We start from the raw sequence: 18,684 nt of genomic DNA, 5'->3' as shown, positions 1-18,684 counted from the left end.
TTGTGGTCAGACTTTGATCTGGAATTGTGACTTCCACGGAACTCTAAAAAGTACTCTTTAGGTGAATGAAAAAGAAAGGGGCAACCATGCTTTATGCGGTCACAAAGTGGAGGAAAATAGATGGAACCTGATATCATCATGTTAAGCAAAATAAGCCAGACTTGGAAAGTCCAATATGGGAACCAGGGAGATGGCTCAGCAGGTGAAGGCATCTGCTGCCGAGCCTGACAACCTGCTTTGGAGCCCCTGTGCTCACAAGAGGGAAGGAGAGAAGAGAATGGACTACCCACACTCTTGTCATGGCATGCATATGTACATGTGTATATACATGTAATGAAATACTTCTTTTTAATTTAAAGGAAAAAGTATTAGGCAAACCAAAACCAGCATTCTTCCTAGTTTAGAAAATAGGTTTAAAATTGAAAATAGAACATGAATGCAGAAAGGGGACTATTCGGAAAGAAGGGCAGGGCAAGAAAAGGAAATAGGGGGATGTGACTAAAGTCAACTATGTGCACAAATGAAAATATCATTGTCAAACCTATTATTTTGCACAATGAGTGGTACTAAATTACAAAATAAAACCCTTCAAGTTATAATGAACGTAGGCAGGGAGAGAACAAAGCCTTATAAGGTTGAGCTGTACATATTCTCTTCAAAGGCCTATAAGAAAACTGCTATGAATGAGGAACTTTCAGGAAGTTTTAGATCTTGAGAAGGAGCCCTCAGTGCCTACCTACCTTTGGATCAGAAGGGCTGGAGAGTTAGGCAGCTGCTTCTGCCTAACAGGGCTTATTTGATAAAGGTCCCATTTCCTCCCAAGCTAGTGTCCTGAGAGAGGAGATCAGCGGAGACAGGGCCAGGAGGCCTCCAGGGAGGATGTTAAAATGGACCCCTGTCCTCTAACCCAGTGAGGGTGAAGACCCTCAGAGACATAGAGTGCCCTGGGGAGTCCCTCTTTGGGGGATTTGCCATGGAGGAAAGGCTGGCTGGTTGTGTTCACATGACTGCTCATTGTGTCTAAAGTTCTCCCAGGAACATAACTGTCTTAGAAACATCCAGTCCAGCTAGATGGTCCTAAAGTCAGGTCATGGGATTTGAGAAGCATCAAGCTGAGGAAATGTAATGTACTTGATCCTGTTTCTCTAATGCATATTTATGAATTACATATACATACTTGGCAAAGGAAGAATTGCCAAAGTTGCATAATACATTCATATTTTACATATGCACTCATGGTCCGTCCTCTGTATTAGCATGTAAAAGTCTTGTGGGGTGGGTTGAATATGCAAGGCCATACTGCCTCCTCTTTAAGGGAGTCTAAGGAGCCATCCTGAGTCAGCAGGCTCTTGGTCTGGCTCCTGCCTCTGTGTGTGAGGCAATTCTAATACTACTCTGATGAGGGCTGGCTTCTGCTGTGGGAATAGGAGAGCAGAGCCCAGGGAGGGGGAGCACTCAGGCCCAGGGGACAGAGTCTGGGCTGGATGCTGCAGGCCTTCCTCCACTCTCCTCTTTATGTTCACCGATTTCTCCCGTGCTCTCTCATTGCTAGCCTGTCTCAGCATTAGGCTCACCAACGACCATGCTGTCTCTCTCTTGTTGGAAGTCTTGATTCATGCAGCTCAGAGCAGTATCTTGTCTCTGCTCTGCTGTACCTCTGTCAGAGGGTGTGCATGTTGAGCTAATCCAGGCTTCCTACCCTAGGGACATTATGACTTGCCCTGCTCTGTACCTGACATGCTCTTTGCCAGGATTAGTCACATCTGTCACAGCACTTCTTGTGTGTGTGTGTGTGTGTGTGTGTGTGTGTGTGTGTGTGTGTGTGTGCTGGTATGGCAAATGATGTTGATGTATTCATATTTGTTCATCCTCCCCACCAAGCTGGAGGCAAGAGTGGGTTAGTGGCTGGCCACAGTACAGTGGCCCACAGTAGGGGCATTTTATACACACTGCAGTCAGTGTTAGGTGTATCTGGGCTGTGGGAGAGAATTTCTGCTCCATTGGCTGGAAGCTGAACTTGATAATCAACATCAAGAGGGAATTGGCTCTTTTAAGACAAATGCTTCCAGATGCCAGGATCACTGGGTCCATGCTTCTACCCAGATGGGTCTGGGTGGGAGCCAGAAAGTCCCAGCAGTTGATAAATCCAGAAAGGTAGTTAATCAGAAACTAGCTAGCCAAGGCAGATTCCTGGAAGGTCAAGTGTATCCAAGAGTGATTTGACAGTACATCAAGTATGCCAGGACCCCCTGGAATTAGGGAATTGTCACCATCTCCCCTGTGACAGTGCAGCTCGGGGCATTGTACTCTCAGTTGAAGCCAGTGCGGAACCTGTGTCCAGATACAGCATATCCATGTGGGGGTGGGAAAACCTCTGACAGAATCAGACGTTCCATGGAGATTGCAATGGACTGCCTGCTTCCTGGTCACTAGGAAGCATTTATGGGCAGACACTGTGTTGACACGTCAGCATCCAGATCCAGCTGGAAGCATTTGAGGTAAATGAAAAGCAGGGAAAGTAAGTGGAATTGAACCTCTGGGAACCTTGAAGGGGACTTTTTGCTTGGAGTGTGATTTGGGACGCTTGAATATTTTATGCATTTAGGCAAATGCATAGGCAAATACATGCTGTATGGTGCTTTTCCACAACCTGGTCTCAGGAAGGACGGACCATAAACCATGTCCCAGTTCTTCAGGCCAGCCATAATCAATCTCATGTGTTTCAAATCCAGAAGAACTGCCTGGTCTGAAGTGCTGAAACTCATCCATCATTTAGATGGCCATAGTACACCCCTGAAAGGGTCCCCTATTTCCTCCTCACCCTTAGAGTCCTTACCCACACAACAGCCAGGCTGGAGAGGGAATATGGGAAGGAAGGACTGGTGTCTTTGCCTGCACCTCTCCAATGACTAATCTAATCTAATCTAATCTAATCAGAATCTAGTCCAAATTCTTTGTCACCATGAGGCCTTTGTGAAGACGCCTTACCTTCTTCTCTGGGCATTTCAGCAGCACTGAGACCCTGACTTCTCATACTGGCCAAGGTGCTTTCTCTCTGAGGACATTTGTTCTTGTCCTGATTTCTGCCTGGAATGTTATTCTTGATATTAAGCCACATTTTAATATTCAACCATCAGGTCAACATTCTATCAATTGGAAGGGATTATTTAAAATAGCATGTCCTAGTTGTTTTTCTTGCCTTTGTCTTATTTCTGAAAGGGCACAGATAATATTTTAAAATTTTTGTGTTGGGGTTTTAATTTGTTATTTATGTGACTTCTATTAGAATATAGACTACCTCTGTGCAAACTTGGATCTGTTTTATTCACTGTCATAGCCCCAGAATATTGATAGATTCTTGGTCAAAGTTAGCTTTCAATGAAAATTTGATGGACAGATGGACAGGTAGGTGGATGAACAGGTGAACAGGTGGGTAGATAGAGAAATGAATAGATGGAGGTGAGGATGGCTGGGTGATTATGTAGAGAAGTGCATGGGTGGATTGGTAAATAGTTATGTGTCTGGATAAAGGGTAGACATAAAAATAGGCATATAGATGGAGAGGTAGGTGGGTCCAAGGATATATTATGTGTAGGTAACTATAGCTAGGTGTACAAGTAGATCAGAGAGTGGGTAGGTAGATGGATAGATGGATGGATAGATAGATAGATAGATAGATAGATAGATAGATAGATAGATAGATAGATAGATGGACAAATACATAAATAAGTTAGTGGGTGGATAAGAATATTAATGGATGGATATGTGGATGAGCAGTTGGATAGATGGGTAGATAGATGAATAAATGAATGGATGGATGGATGAACAGATAGTCAAATGGACAGATAGATGGATGGTTCAATGGATGGATGAATTGATGGATGGATGGATGGATGGATGGATGGATGGATGGATGGATGGATGGAATAAGGATGGGTAAGTGAGTGAGGTGATGAGTGAGTGAGCAGACCCAAACAATATGAAAAGTCATTTAAATAGAGTGTCTTAAATGTCATAAGATGAGGCCAAATCTTTGTTCTTCACCATTTTCTAAGTTTGAGAATGTTTGTCAGGTAGTGGAAAGGTACCCACTCAAAGGACTAATTGTCATGAACTCATTGAGTTATTCCCACCTTTTCATTCAGGAACCAGACAACCAGAAATGAATTCTGTATGGACACATTTTGGTAATGAACTTTTTCTTTCCAAAATAATGTTGCAATGGTGACAACCATTTTTTTCTTAATGGACCGTATCCTGATGATGTGAGGAATAATTGGGGAAAATGTTCTATGGTAAAACCCAAACAGTTGACTTTCAGGAGTCTGAGTATTTTGTGCTAAGATGTCACTTAGGGATAAGGACAAAGTGTGCTTGTAAACTATTCACTTTGATGAATACTAAGCAGGACACAGAGCTTTACAGAATGATATTAATTATTATGAAAAATTGTTTTTTTAAAAAACAACACTTATTTTCTTTGGTGATGAGAATAATCAATAGATCTTTGAGGAACGTGTATACTTTGTTTAGGAGACAATCATTAGCATACTCTCATCCCACCACCCTGTGATGACTCTTTTAGCCATAAAGCACTGTTGAAATGACCTCCATCTATAGACCCTGAACTGCATGTTGCACAGGTTTGTACATCCACCTACCTATTTATCTATCTTCATTTTTCCACCAGTACATAAACCCATTCCTCTGTCCATTACACATTCATTCATCTATCTATCCATCCATCCATCCTCTAATCCATTCATCCACACCCCATCTATATATTCACTCACTCACCACCAATACATCTACCTACTTCCTGATCTATACACCCATCCACCCACCCATTTATAAAGCCATTAGTCCACCCACTCATCTATCTATCCATTCACTTATTCACCCATCCACACATCTATTCATCTACTTACCCACCTATTTATCCATTATCCATACAAACATCTACCCATCCATTCATCCACTTACCCATCTATCAATTTATTCATCCATTATACATTCAAGCATCCACCTATCCACCCACACCCTCCCATCTACCCACCCACATACCATCCACTTATTTACCTACCCACCCACACTTCTATCCATCCTATCTATATAATCTATCTATCTATCTATCTATTCATCCATCCATCCATCCCCCAACCATCCACCTGTTCATCCATGTGTCCATCGACTCATTTACCTACCCATCCATTGTGTGAACAGAAATGTATACTTTACATGGTTTCAATTATCATTTAAATTCATCTCTGTCTTTGAATGACATCTGAAGTATTTCAACAGGCTGTTGAAAACTCTAGGCAAACATCATCTGACTGTTTCATAATATTTAATTGCACTGAGTGGCACTGTCCAACAGAAAAATGAAATGAAACAATGTGGAACTCCAAATCTTCTAGAAAGTTTAGTAAAGCTGAAATTAAGGCTAGAGATATAGCTCAGTGGTTAGAGCACTGGCTGCTTTCCAGAGGACTGGTTTCAGTTCCCAGCACCCATATGATGGCTCACAACCACCTGCAGCTCCAGTTCCAGGGGATCCAACCTGCTTTTATGGTCTCTATGGACATTGCATTCATGTGGAACAGATATAAATGCAGGCAAAACACATATACACATAAAATAAAATACACTGGCAACATTTTTAAAGGTGAAATTAACTTGAGTTATATATTTTAAGATATTCTCATTTATGTTTCAACCTAGAGTTAATGCACAAACTATTGATATATTTTACATTTTGAAAACCAAGCTGGTGAGATCCATCTCAGTTCAGAGCACCCATATCCAAAGTGTTCAGTCTGTGCTTGTCAGCAGTGGCTACCACGTCCAATAGCATAGACGTAGGCTTTAGGCGTCTGTCTGCCATGTGATAGTTTCTGAATAGCAGGGGAAATTTTACTCTGATACCCACAGTCCATGTGAGCAGAATAAAAGCAGGCCAAAATTAGAATCCCAGTTATCTTCCATCAGGTCTCAAGGTGATTAATTCAGGTTGATAGCTACAAAATATCTCCTCAGTTACTCAAAATGCTAAATGAAGTGGAAAGATGTTGAAAACAATGTTTTTTGAATTACGCATTTGATCCCATTTTGCCTCTTTTCAAAGATGATTTCCTAGATCCTAATAAAAGTTGATGTCTCCTGTATATTAAAGATCATATTCAATACGGGGTGAATGAATTCAATTAGGCTGGATTGTATTGATTACGATCAGTCCTGCTTTGGCTCTGGGTCCCTCTGCTTTGTACAAGCGGGTCCTAGATCTTAGCATCGTGGGGCCTTCCTGCCTCCCATTTATTTTATAATATTATTATATTATATAATATAATAATTATTTATTTTATAATAAATAATTTATTTTATAATAAACAAAATATTTGTTTTCTGGGACAGCTGTTGTACCAGGGAGCCCACCTGGGGCCATAGGCTTACTTGCATCTCTACTGTTAGAGCAAAAATATTTGAAGAAAATCCAGTGGATACAACTGTACCCCAAGTAATGTGTGGCTGTAAGCAGCCCCTTCTTTATATGAGTAATCCCATAAAGTAGGGAGAATTATATTCACTGGATACTCTCCTCTGATTATTGAACCTACCCCAGCAGGCCTAGGGCTGGGGAGACATTGAAACTAACAGAAACTTGGGGCCTTAAGAACCAGAGCCCATCTCAGAGTCCCCCTGTGTCTCCCAGATGCCAAGCCCTGAGTCCTGGTGGTACAGCCAGCAATAGCTAAGGGCCTGTCTCCAAGGTAGCCCACCGAGGGAGCCAGGCAAGCAGGCTCCACAGTACAACCTCTCTCCCACCACTGGATTTATACCCAAGATTCTGTGTGGCCCATTCTGGTAATTTCTCAGCCCTTCTGGGTGGCTTTCTAGAAGGTGGGACAGTGTGACCTTAGCAGCTGCATCGGTTGTAAGCCTTGAGTAAGGAGCATCTGCCTTGTTGGGCTGTTATGGGGCAGAAAGGGTACAGTCCCTAGCAGACTCCCCTGCTGAATGTTGATCACCATAATGCTTTCTGCTTTTATTTCTTAGAAGGTGGCCAGGTAGGCAGGGGTCTCCTGGATGGGCACAGATTGCAGATGATGGGGAGGCATTTGAAGCAGATGGTTGTTAGCAGATTTGTAACTTCAGACCCTTGTTCTATCATGAGGACCGCAGGACTGCCCTGTTGTAGGGGCAACAAAATGGAGATCTTTCTTGGAGCTGGTCTGTGTAACAAGAGTGCTGCTTGTGTTTGATGGTGAGTTATGGTCCATAAAAAACATCATTTTGAAACTATGCATGGTTTCTCATTCCATCTTTTATGTATTCCTTCTTCTCTTTGTGGTCACGGTCATTGTCATGGCAATCATCCTACTATGTGTCTGGGAAAGGTCTGAGCTAGGTGGGGTAGGATCTCTCACTGTTCCACCAAGTGGATTGTAGAGGAATATGGAGTAGCTATGTTAAGCCGGGAACAAAACTCAAGTGACCAGATAAAGTGGCTTATAGAGGTCCTGGCTGCTCTTCCCAAATGGTGGCTTCATGTTTACACTGCTGCTTTCTTTATCTCAGTCATCTAAAGCTGAAAGACATTCAAAAACCACAGGGGCGTTATGCATAAACTACCACCTCAGCCACGAATGGAATTCATCGACAGGTTCTTCCAGGGGAGGGCTGGAGCACACCCCTCCAGGATGTCTGGGCTGTCACTATCCCCATCTGTCTTCCTGACTGTAAAAATTAAACACATGCATAGGAGGGCTTGGGCAGCAGAGTTATGGGGGATATAAAGTGCATGACAGCAGATAAACTTGCCAGGCCCACAGTGGAGCACCCGATCATGGTGGTGCCCAAAAGGTGAACCGGGTCTAGATGGAGATGGACAGCCTGATTGCACAGAGGAGAGGAAGCCGGGGGACTGGAGTGGGCGCTGCTCCTGATCTGAGTGTTTCCAGGACCTGGCCTTGTCTTCTGAGGCCTCCTCAGCACTCCTTACAGCCACATCCAAGGGCTCTTTTTTTCTGGAGGTGGCAGGGAACTGAGCTCAAGAGGCATGGCATCTAGAGGCAGCTGTCCCAAAAGGAGAAGAGAGGACTCCCAGGAAGAGACAGGTATGAGATTACAGCCACACAGTGTCCCTGACCAGTGAATGTGAAGTCTCTCTGCCATTAAAGTGTGCCGCTCTCAGCCCTTGCAAATGCAGAGAAGGTGTGGAGAAATTGTCAGGGTAAGGACGCTGCAGAGATAAGTCTCAGAGACCATAACCAGGAACCTGTAAAGCTGGCTTCTCCACCAACAGTTTGTGACCTTTGCAGCTGCTGCTGGGCCCATGCACAGGGGGCCTGTGCTGACACCTAGGGAGAGGCCTGAGCCAGCAGAGCCTGGGGCTCTGGCCTCACACAAGAGCCTGGCACGCTGTCTGCAGGGGGTGGGGGAGGGGGGCTGGGCTCTTTCCTCTCCTAAGAGACTCATCAATGGTACTTGCCAGGACATCTGGTCAGCAGGAGGGACAGCCCCTCTGTGCCTCAAGGGGCTGAAGGCTGCAGGCCAGCCTACTCAGCTGTGTAACAGAGGAAGGGGGGTGTGGGGGGGAGTTGGAGAAGAGAGGGAGAGAATGGGAGGGGAGAGGAGGGTGCCTGATCTGGGAGTGGAGGGGGAAGGGAGCACACAGTATGAGACCCTAGGCTGCAGGAAGCAGGGAGCCAAGAGGATTAAGTTTGTGTGAACCTATCCTCTTTGTTTCACTCCCAGGACAGTGTACACCAGCTAGGCTGTCCCAGCTTCATCAAGGTCACCTAGGAACACGAGCCAAGACACCACACAAATGCCATTTTGTTGTTGTTGTTGTTGCCCTCTGAGACAAGATCTCTGAAGCCCAGGCTAGCCTCCAGGTTGAGATGCTCCTGAGTGGCTCTCTCCAGAGGGCATACAGAGCAGAAAAAAATCGGTCCACTCAGAGTCACACAGCTTGTTTGAGTCTCAGGTAGAGAAGGCTGGAGGGTCACCTAGGAGGTACCCTGTTCACTGCTGCGCTCACCTCCCGGTAGGGGGTCATGAAGGGCATCCCAAGATGGGTAGGTGGGACAGGGGCTTGTGAGGCCACTGGGAGTTGAAAGGGAGGAATCCTCAGACCTGCTGAGTGGCCCTGGAAAAGTAGATGTTTTGTTTGAACAGCTTGGGTTGGCTGGGTATAGTAGATCACTCCTAGGCATCTAGCATTTGGGAGGTTGAGGCAGGAGGATCGTGAGTTCCAAGCCACTTGGACTGTGTGGGGAGAACTTTCTATTCAAATGGATGAGCGAATGAGTAAGTGAGTGAGCGAATGAATAGTTTTATAGTAGTCTCAAGTATGATAGGAGAAAGTAAGTGCTATTAGATTCTTTTTTAATTTAAAAAATGTTGCCATGCAATATATTTGATCATGTTTCTCCACTCCCCAACTTCTCCCAGATCCTTCCCATCTCCTTACCCACCCAATTTTATATTTTCTCTCTCTGTGGGTATGTGTGTGTATGCTCTCTCTCTCTCTCAAAAAAAACAAAACACCAAAATGAAAATCAAAACAAACACAAAACCCAGAAAGCCTAAATAAATGAATAAATAAATAGATAAATAAAAAATTTTAAAAGTCCAAACAAAACCACAGAAAGATTCTAAGAGGATGAGGTGATGGATGATTCCAAGGAGACAGTGCCTTCCGGACACAACAGGACTGACTTATGCATAACTCACAGAGACTGTGGATACATGAGACCTGAATAGGTTCAAGTCAGATAAGGGTCCCAGTCCTGAGAGAAGGAAGTGCACACAGAATGTCCCACCCCTAACTGAGAAGCTATTTGCAATCAATACCTGCTGGCAAAAACCGGTTTTCTCCATCGGTGTCACTGGGCATATCAACCACACTCCAAGACAGGCCCCGTGCCCAGGCGTAGTCGACCAACACAAAACCAACTTCATGCTATTGGATCCTTAATAAGGCAAGGCCGGCTTCTGCTGAAGTTACCACTATGAATCTTCCCAACAGCCCAAGGGGTAACTGTACTTTGTATCCTTTATGGATGGGAATTGTTATTAGTCAGAAGTCCCTAGAGAAAAGACTCAATAGTATATATACATACATATATATGCATTCATACGTACGGATAGGATATGAATTATGCATGGGAATTGACTTGTGAGATTTGGAGGCCAAGAAGTCCCACTGTGTACCAACAGCAAGTTGAAGAACAGTCAGAAAACCAGTATGTGAGAACCCTAGGCAGGGGTGTGGCAGGGGTAGCTTCAGAATCAGAAGACCCCCAACCTGGGGATCTGATGTCTGAGAGAAAGAGAAAGTGAACGTCCTAGGTCCAGAAGAAAAAGGCATTCAGGAGCCAGCAGAGGAGTCTCAGAAGAATTTCTCTGCCTCTTTTCTCCTTCTTCTCTCCCTCTATATCTCTCTCCCATGTTCTCATCCTTTTTTCCCCAGTGTAGTAAATGGAATCTGCTTGCATAAGTTAGGCAAGGAAGGACTCCCTGAAGGGTTGAGCCATGCCCCCTCTGAGGGCTGGGCCACGCCCGCTGTGATGACAGGCAGACAGGTAAGCCTTGCTGTCCTGGGCTAGCTCACTGGATGGTTTCAGGATGTGTGCTGCCATAGCATCCCTAGCAGGTTTCACTTACTCTCCAGTTTCATCTCCTGTTACATTTCTCAACGGTACAGGTCATGATTGCTTCCTTTCATGGCCTTGGGCTCTGCTACTGGGACCTAGAAGTGATCTTATATAACACAATTAGAGAGCTACTTCCATCCGCATGCCCTCCTTGCCCTACTCTTCCTTATGGCCTGATGGTTGATCTTACTTTAGCGTAAATTTGAAGACAAGAGGACCAGAGCTAGTACTGATACAAACCTCAGTGCATGTGGAAATAACTGTAGGGCTGAGGGCGGGCACACAGAAAGTAGAAAAAAATGCTTGCATTTATCACCCCCTCCCCATCTATTGTTCTTGAGACAGGGTCTCGGTATGTAGCCCTGGCAGGCCTGAATGAAACTCCCTAGGTAGACCAGGCTAGCTTCGAACTTACCGAGTATCTGCTTCCCTCTGCCTCTGTAGGGCTAGGATTAAAGGTGGGTGTGCACAACCACATCTGACTTCTTTCACATTTAAAAAATCTATTTTAATTTGTATTTGTGTGTATGTGTGCATGTCTACTTTATATATACACGTGTGTGGGTGTCAGTGGAGACCAGAGAGGGGCGTTGGGTTTCTTGTAAGCTGTGAGCCACCAGACATGCCTGCTGTAAACTGACCTTGGCTTCTGAGTTGCTCCAGCCCCTGCATTTCTCTGTCTTAATCTGAGGATTCTCCTGCTTGCCCATAAGGGGCCTCCCCTCTTCGAGAGACATCCCCTGTTTTGGACATGCATAGGAAGGTGTGGAGGAGTCAAGTGTATCAACTCAGTACTGACATGGGCTCGGTGGTCCTCTTCCCAGACTAAGTAAGCAGCATGGTAACTCTTTTCCTGAGTCCAGCTGGGTTTGTGCTTAAGAAAAAAAAAGATCAAAACCCCTCAATTTTTAAAGCAGAGAAGAATAGTCTCCTAGGGTGCTGATTTTCTTACTGGGTTCTCCTTGTACAATGGCGGAAGTCAGGAGCAGCTGAACTTAATGTTTGCTTGTATATTTACTTTGTATCCAAAGTAGATCCAGTGTGTGTGTGTGTGGCAGAGGGGGGATGGACGGATGGATGGACTTGGATCCACATCTATCCCACCTCTCTTGCATAAGAAAGGCACAGACATCATGGAGGAAGCAAGCCAATTGTGTCTGTCTTAGAGAGATGGTAATCAGGGACCCAGGGGCATGAATGAGTCCTCAAGCCTTCCATGCCTGCCAGGGAGGCCAACGACATGTGGCCAGGGTGGCAGGCTTTAAAGACCAATGTTGTATTGAGAAGACAGTGTCTTTGACTGTCTTGTGGGACAAGGAATTCTGCATTCCTTTGGAAGGCTGGTACTAATGGGTATGCTGGCTATCACAGGCTTAATGCCTTCCTTCACTCTTTGTCTTATCTCTTCCACTGTCCCCCAAGGTCTCTTGGGGCAAGAGGATACTAGGTCCTTGGCTCTGGATTTTTCTGGAAGGGTTGCCTCCCCTCTCCAATGTTTACTGGGGGAAACTATCTTGATCACCAGGGGCCAGCATTCCCCTCCCAACTTCTGACCTGACTTCTTATTGACACCTGTCCACCCAGCTCTGACCTTTACAGGATCAGTTCCCTGACAATGACCTTGGCCATTGCAGTCTAGTATCCAACACACTTGACAAAATTCCCCTGAATTTATAGCTGTAAATATTTGTGAAAACAGAAGATCGCTCTGAAGGCTTGGACGGAAGAGGATTTAGAGTTCAGGAACACTGATGATGTCACAGCCTCAGTTGTGTATCCGGCTTGCAATAGCCCTCAGCTGTTGCCTCGGTTACAGATGTTTAGAGCATTGCCTTACCACTATGGTAAGCCTTCATGGTCTGCCCAGAGTTGAGAGCTCATGGAGGGCTCATATGCCCTGGGCAGCCATGAAGTGATTTTAAATAACATGGATAAGAGAGAGAACAAACTTTATTTAGATAGTTACATATTTCAATTTGTTAATATCTCTGAGAAGGGGACACGAAGGGTCAAGTATCTTCCCTGGAAGAACTGGCTTCCTCTCTCTGGCATCCAAGTCATTGCTGTCTGTATCATGCAGCCTTGAGCAGGGTTTGTGGCCTCACTTTCATTGTCTGGTGAACGGGGCGAGTGGGAAACCCTGATGCTCATTGCTTTGGGAGTCTCTGAGTAAACAAGGCAGGCCAGTGTCCAGAGGGACGCCTTTCTATTATTCCTTGAGTTAGAATTCACTCAAAGGAGTCTGTTCTGTGCTTGCTTTTTATTAGGTATGTTAGCTTTCTGTCACTGTGATAAAGTGCCTTGGGGAAGCTATCTAAAAGGAAGAGAGGTTCATTTTGATTGACAGTTCAGAGGCTTCAGGTTGCTTTCTGGTCTGTACTCAGACAGCAGGCCTCAAATGGCAGAGGAAGTGGCTCATGGTGACCAGGAAGTATAAGACAGGAAGAGGAGGGGACAGAATCCCAGCTTTTTCTTCATGGGCATGTCCTCCCAACAATGCCACAGGCTGGTCACCAAGCCTTAGGGACACTTATAACAACACAAGCAACTAGTACTATGATCATAGCATGTAATCCCTACTCCAGCCAGTAAAAAAACAGCATTCCTCACATTTTAGAATAAAAAATTTGATAGATCAGGAGTCCAGGATTCTCAGTTCTCCATACCAAGACAATTTAGAGTAAAAATGAAAGACAAATAGCCTCTAAATACTTTTGCATACTTAATTAAATGCATATTTAATTGATGCATTCAAAAATGCTGATTTAGTCCCAAGCCTGTTTCCTGTTTTCATATTGTTTATAGAGAGAATACAAACATCTGTCCAGTAAAATGTCATTCAGTCCTTCACCTATGTCCTGAACCAGCACATTTTATGAGCAGCTCTTGTAAGAAAACATTAGAAGAAAACACAGAAGCATCCATGCAGTGATTGTCTCAGACTTGCAGGACTGTTGGCCATATGTCTTAGTCACTGTTCTATTGCTGTGAGGAGACACCATGGCTAAGGCAGCTAAAAAGAAAGCATTTAATTGGGGCCTTGCTTACAGTTTCAGGGGGCATCATGATCCTCATAGCAGGGAACATGGGTGGCAGGTAGGCATGGCCCTGGAGCAGTAGCTGAGAGCTTATATCTTATTCCCAAGTTGGAGACAGAGAATAAGAAAGACTGGGTCTGGTGTGAGCTTTTGGAACCTCAAAGCCTACCCTTAGCGACACACCTCCTCCAATGAGGCCACACCTCCTAATCTTTCCCCAAACAGTTCTACCAACTGGGGACCAAATATTCAAATAAATGAGCCTTTGGGGGTCATTCTTATCCAAAACACCACAGCACATTTTCTTTTCCCTTTCTCTCTCCTAGTGTGGATATGTCACAGTCAAAGCAGACATTTCGATATGGAACTAAGGTTACAAGTCAGCTGAGACTCTCAGGTAACTGCATGAGCAAAGCCATATTTATGATAAGATGGTGTTTATTTACCTTTCCATTTTGACCCAAGCCTGAGGACCCAGACTACCGGCTCCTGAGCCACTGTATTCTTTGCCTCTTTGTGCTGTGTATTCATATGAAGAACAAAGCCAGTGTCTCTTAAGGTTGCTGTTGATGAAGTATAGTAGAATGATACAGTAGAAAGATATTCTGCTTTCAAAAGGAAGAAGACCGTGCTACCTTGCACAGTGTGGATAAACCTTAAAGCATATGATGCTAAGTAACTCATGTCAATCACAAAAAGACTCATGAAGTAAAAAAAAAAAAATGACAGCATGATGGTCAATCTTGATTGCTAACTTGATCAGATTGAGAAATGCTTAAAATGTTAGAAAGGTACATATATCTCTGGATGTGTCCTAAGGTGTTTGTTCTCAGGTGGATTCCATCATGAAGACTCTGACATAATGAGGGGCTTAAGCTATTGATGGGACTTGAATTTGCAGAGTCTGTTGGGAACTGATGGCACTGTAGAAGATGGGGCGTGGTGGGAGAAGGTGGGAGTTGGTGGAAGCATGTCCTAGGGGACTGCATCTTGCCCTGGTCCCTTCCTGTCTCACTCTTGGCCTACTGGTGTCTACAAGGTAAAGCAAATCCTGCACCACACATGCATGCAGCTCATAATGTTCCTTCCCAGCACACTGGATTGAGCAACCGCGAATGGAAACCCTAAGTGGAGCAAGCCCCCCTCCTGTTCTTTCTGCCAAGCCACAGGAACGGGAAGTGTGACCATCACAGAATGTAGCTGCTGAAGGGATGGAGTCTTTTCTTTTTCTAAATCTCAGCCCCTGAGGGGCTGGGGAGAGGGTTCAATGGTGCAATCATGTATTACTCTTGCGGAGGATCCAGTTCTCTTCCCAGAACCTCTTCAGGTGGTTCACTACCCTCTCCTGGACTCTTTGGGAACTGCACTCACATGACATATACTCATACATACATAATGAAAACTAAAAAAAAGTCCAATCCATGGCTAGACCTTTCAAATACTCTGATATAATAAATGTTAGGCAGAGACCTCTGCTTGGATCAGTCTCATGAAGTCCCAGCAACACCAGAGTGACCTTTGAAATGTCAAGCTGTGGTTCACTGCCTTCCTAAAGAAGAGCGCCATTTTTATATTAAATAACAGCTGACAAACTACGGGTGCTCAAACTTGACTGCTTGGCAGACATGATCTGGAAAATGAACAAATTAATTCTGTCACTTCCAAGAAAATAACTGACAATGTTTGTTGCCAATGATAAAATTCAAGCATTCAAGAATTTTGATGGAAAAAAAAAAACTTGTATGAGCGACTGTAAGCTTGATGGCTTCCCAACACTTAGAAATACTAATGAATATGATATTTGGGAGATTGTATAATGAATTGTGTCAATACTGGAAGATCTGATCATCCCATAAGACTGGGCATTTTTCAAGAAACAAATTCTAGATGTCACAAAACCGTACAAGGGCTGAGTATTCCTTCCGATACTAAGCCAGAGTGCTGATTTTAACACCACAGAGTACAAATGTTCATCAGCTTTCAGCATCCACACTGCAACTGACTCCTGAGACACTACCGGTTGTTGAGTTTGGATGTAGCATTAAAGGAGAGCATCCGGAGTGTTCAGTGAAGGCTGTCAATACGTGTGTTTGGCTTGACTTTGGCTGTGTTGAAAGAGGCCAAACGCAGCGAGGGACTGGGGGTGAGACAGATCAGAGGGCATAACCGATGTGTGTTAAGTCAGGGGTCCACAACAAGGAGCAAAGGTGCATTCTTGCCACCGACCTTTTGAACAGACTGCTTTGTGTATAGAACGAAAGTGCTCTAGATATGGGGGTAGACAGTGGGTTTATTAATACAGATGAGTAAATCTTAAATCAATAGGCTAGAGTTTTCCTCATCTCTGTTTTTAGTGTTCCCGCTCAGCAAACACACTTATTATCCTCCATGACTAGCATCTGCTTTAAATTTTAATTCTAAGTTTTTGAGGATTCCTTGTGAACACACTATATTTTCACTGTTTCCACTCCTCTAATTCCTCTTTCCAACTTCTGCTGTGTCCTGGTCTATCCTCATGCCCCTTCTAGTATCCACTGCGCCCTCTCCTCTAATTATTCTTGTATATATTTATATAATCTACTGAGTCCAATTTGTGTTTACACATACACATGTACACACACATAAATGCATGCACACAAGTACACATGTATAATCTACTGAGTCCAATTAGTGCTTATATACACACATGTATACATGCATGTGCACACACACACACATGAACTCACAAGCATAATCTATTGAGTCCAATCGTGTTGGCCCTAAGTACATGTGTTACAGCTGGTCTCTTAGGCTTGTACAACCTACCAGGTCACTGGTTCCAGATTAAAATTCATTCTCCCACTCTCAGCAGCCATTGGCTGTAGTTTCTCATCTAGGGGTGGGGTCTTATGAGTGTTCTCCCATCTATGCTGATAGCTTGACAGGCAATCATACTGTGGAGATTTTGTGTGCAACATCTCTTCTGTGTTAAGAAGTCACTAGCAACAGTTGTCTCTCAAGTGGACTCCTGCACAGCAGGGACACACTTCTAGACCCTGGATGAAGCACAACCCACACCCAAACACCTGTTTTCACAGAGAGATTCTTCATTAAGTGGGAAAGAAAAGCTGAGTGGCTGCTTCCTGACTCAGGCAGAAAACAGCAGCAAATGACCTTTCGTGTGTATTTTTAACAGGAGAAGAAGGGGTGGTCTGTGTTGGAATGGGCTAGGGTGCTGTTGTAAAGGTGATGGAGGATGAGGGACAAAGGGAGAGGGGCAGGGGTGTTTGTCCCAGAGGGACAAAGGACTGCCTCTGGATAGAGAGGAGACAGACATGGCACACAGGAAAATGGCGGTATATAAAGGTAAAGGGGAAACCCCTGTGTTACTGTGAAGTGTTTCATTTTAATTGGGCATGTTAATTAGGTGAGCCAAAGGGGGCTTCTAATTGCTGGAGCTTGGTAGTCAGCCTCAGGAGGAGGAAGTGGCCAAATAAGGGAATGGACTTTGTGGCTAGCTTTAGGAATGTAATCTAAGGGGTTTTAGCAAGGCAGAGGGAATGGGGAGGAGGGCAAGGCCACCGGAGCCACCTGCTGTGGTGGGCTAGTGTCCCTTCAGTCCAGGTCTCCTGTGCCCTGTTCTGCATTGTTCCCTCTGCCGTAAGTGTAGGCCACATCACAGAGATCCCACATAGGGCTGGGCACGCCAGGTCACTTCTTCCCTGAATGGTGGCCAGTTATGTATCTCTGTAACAGCCTCCATCTGGTGCAAAAAAAGAAGTGCCTTTGATGAGGTGTGCGAGCAACATTTATTCAGAAAGTGTGTCAGTGTGGCCCTTGGCTCAGTGACTGACGGCCATTATTACGAGTTCTAGAATCAAAATTGTTGAGAGTCAACTGATCTAGAACAGGGATCCTGGCTTTCTCGTCAGAACAATAAAGAGGTTTGTAAGCGAGACTCCCCACACTCGTGTCCCATCTGAAGACCAGGATTTCTGGGGACCAGATGATGCATGGCACTTTTGTAAAGCTGCCCTGTGTATGAGCTAACTAGCCAAGCCTCAGAAGTGGGTCTAGAAGCCATGCCATGCAGCTGATACCTGGTTCCAATGTAGAAATGGAGCATTTAAAAAAAACCAAAAAACAAAAAACAAACTGGTGCCTGCCCTCCTGGCCAGCTCCTGTTTTGGTCACCATTCTGTATTAATTTAATAAATGACTAGAAGGAAGTAGATGTGGGATTCTCATTCAATGGGAGATACTGGCTTACCATGGCACTTCTTTCTTTCACTTCAAATTAGCAGTCAAAATGCCTGTGGAGCATGGCATGCTGTTTATCTTCTGGGTAGCACCATCCGTTGTACCAGCTGTTTGCTTGAAAACTGACTCCACAGCTCAGTGAAGACAAACCAGCACCCCAGCTGCCTTGGAACCATGAATGTCACGGGCACAGTGAAAGACAAGGGTTGTCTGGGGTGATCAGAGGGCCTGAGAACCACAGAGACAGCTAGCAGAGTCCAGATAGCTTGAGGTTGTGATGTTGAGAAGAGGACGCCCCTCCGATGGCATGCTTTCAGCTATAGGTTACAGTGATTTTCCTCTGCTCTTGGACACATTATTGCTAGATGCTATTCTGGGCCATTGGCCTAAAAGCCTCAGAAGCAACAGAGGGGGAAAAATGCTGGCCTGTTTCCTTGTGAGTCATAAGCATCACATCTTTTCATTCTGACCACCCACTGGCTGGGATGGCACAATCTGGTGGGAGGCCACGTCATCCTGCCTTCAGTGCTGACTGCAGGGCCTGATGACATGGGTTTGCAAAGCTGGGTGCTGGGAGTGTGTTACTCCAGGCTCTTCTCCTGCGGTGGGAATTTGGTAGAGTTACTTTGAGCGCCATATCTGGGCTGTCTTGGATTCATCTCTTCTCTTACTTGTTCAGTAGCTCAGGGCATTTAATGTTCCTTTGTCCCATTAATTGAGGATGAGCAATGGTTTTGGGTTGATAAATG

General features: G+C 44.7%; 1 long non-coding RNA gene across 1 annotated transcript in view; it reads left to right on the top strand.

The window, feature by feature from the left end:
* Window positions 1-14,021: 14,021 nt before the first annotated feature.
* LOC131902377 (uncharacterized) overlaps window positions 14,022-18,684 on the top strand; it is a 13,024-nt gene continuing 8,361 nt past the window's right edge. The window contains exon 1 of the long non-coding RNA XR_009377076.1: window positions 14,022-14,093. This is a non-coding gene — a long non-coding RNA (uncharacterized LOC131902377). The remainder of the gene's footprint in view (window positions 14,094-18,684) is intronic.

This window comes from Peromyscus eremicus, chromosome 1 (genome assembly GCF_949786415.1).
Source record: "Peromyscus eremicus chromosome 1, PerEre_H2_v1, whole genome shotgun sequence".
Lineage (NCBI taxonomy): Eukaryota > Metazoa > Chordata > Mammalia > Rodentia > Cricetidae > Peromyscus > Peromyscus eremicus.
Note: the sequence above shows the minus strand (reverse complement) of the source record. Positions and strands in the feature narration are given on the sequence as shown.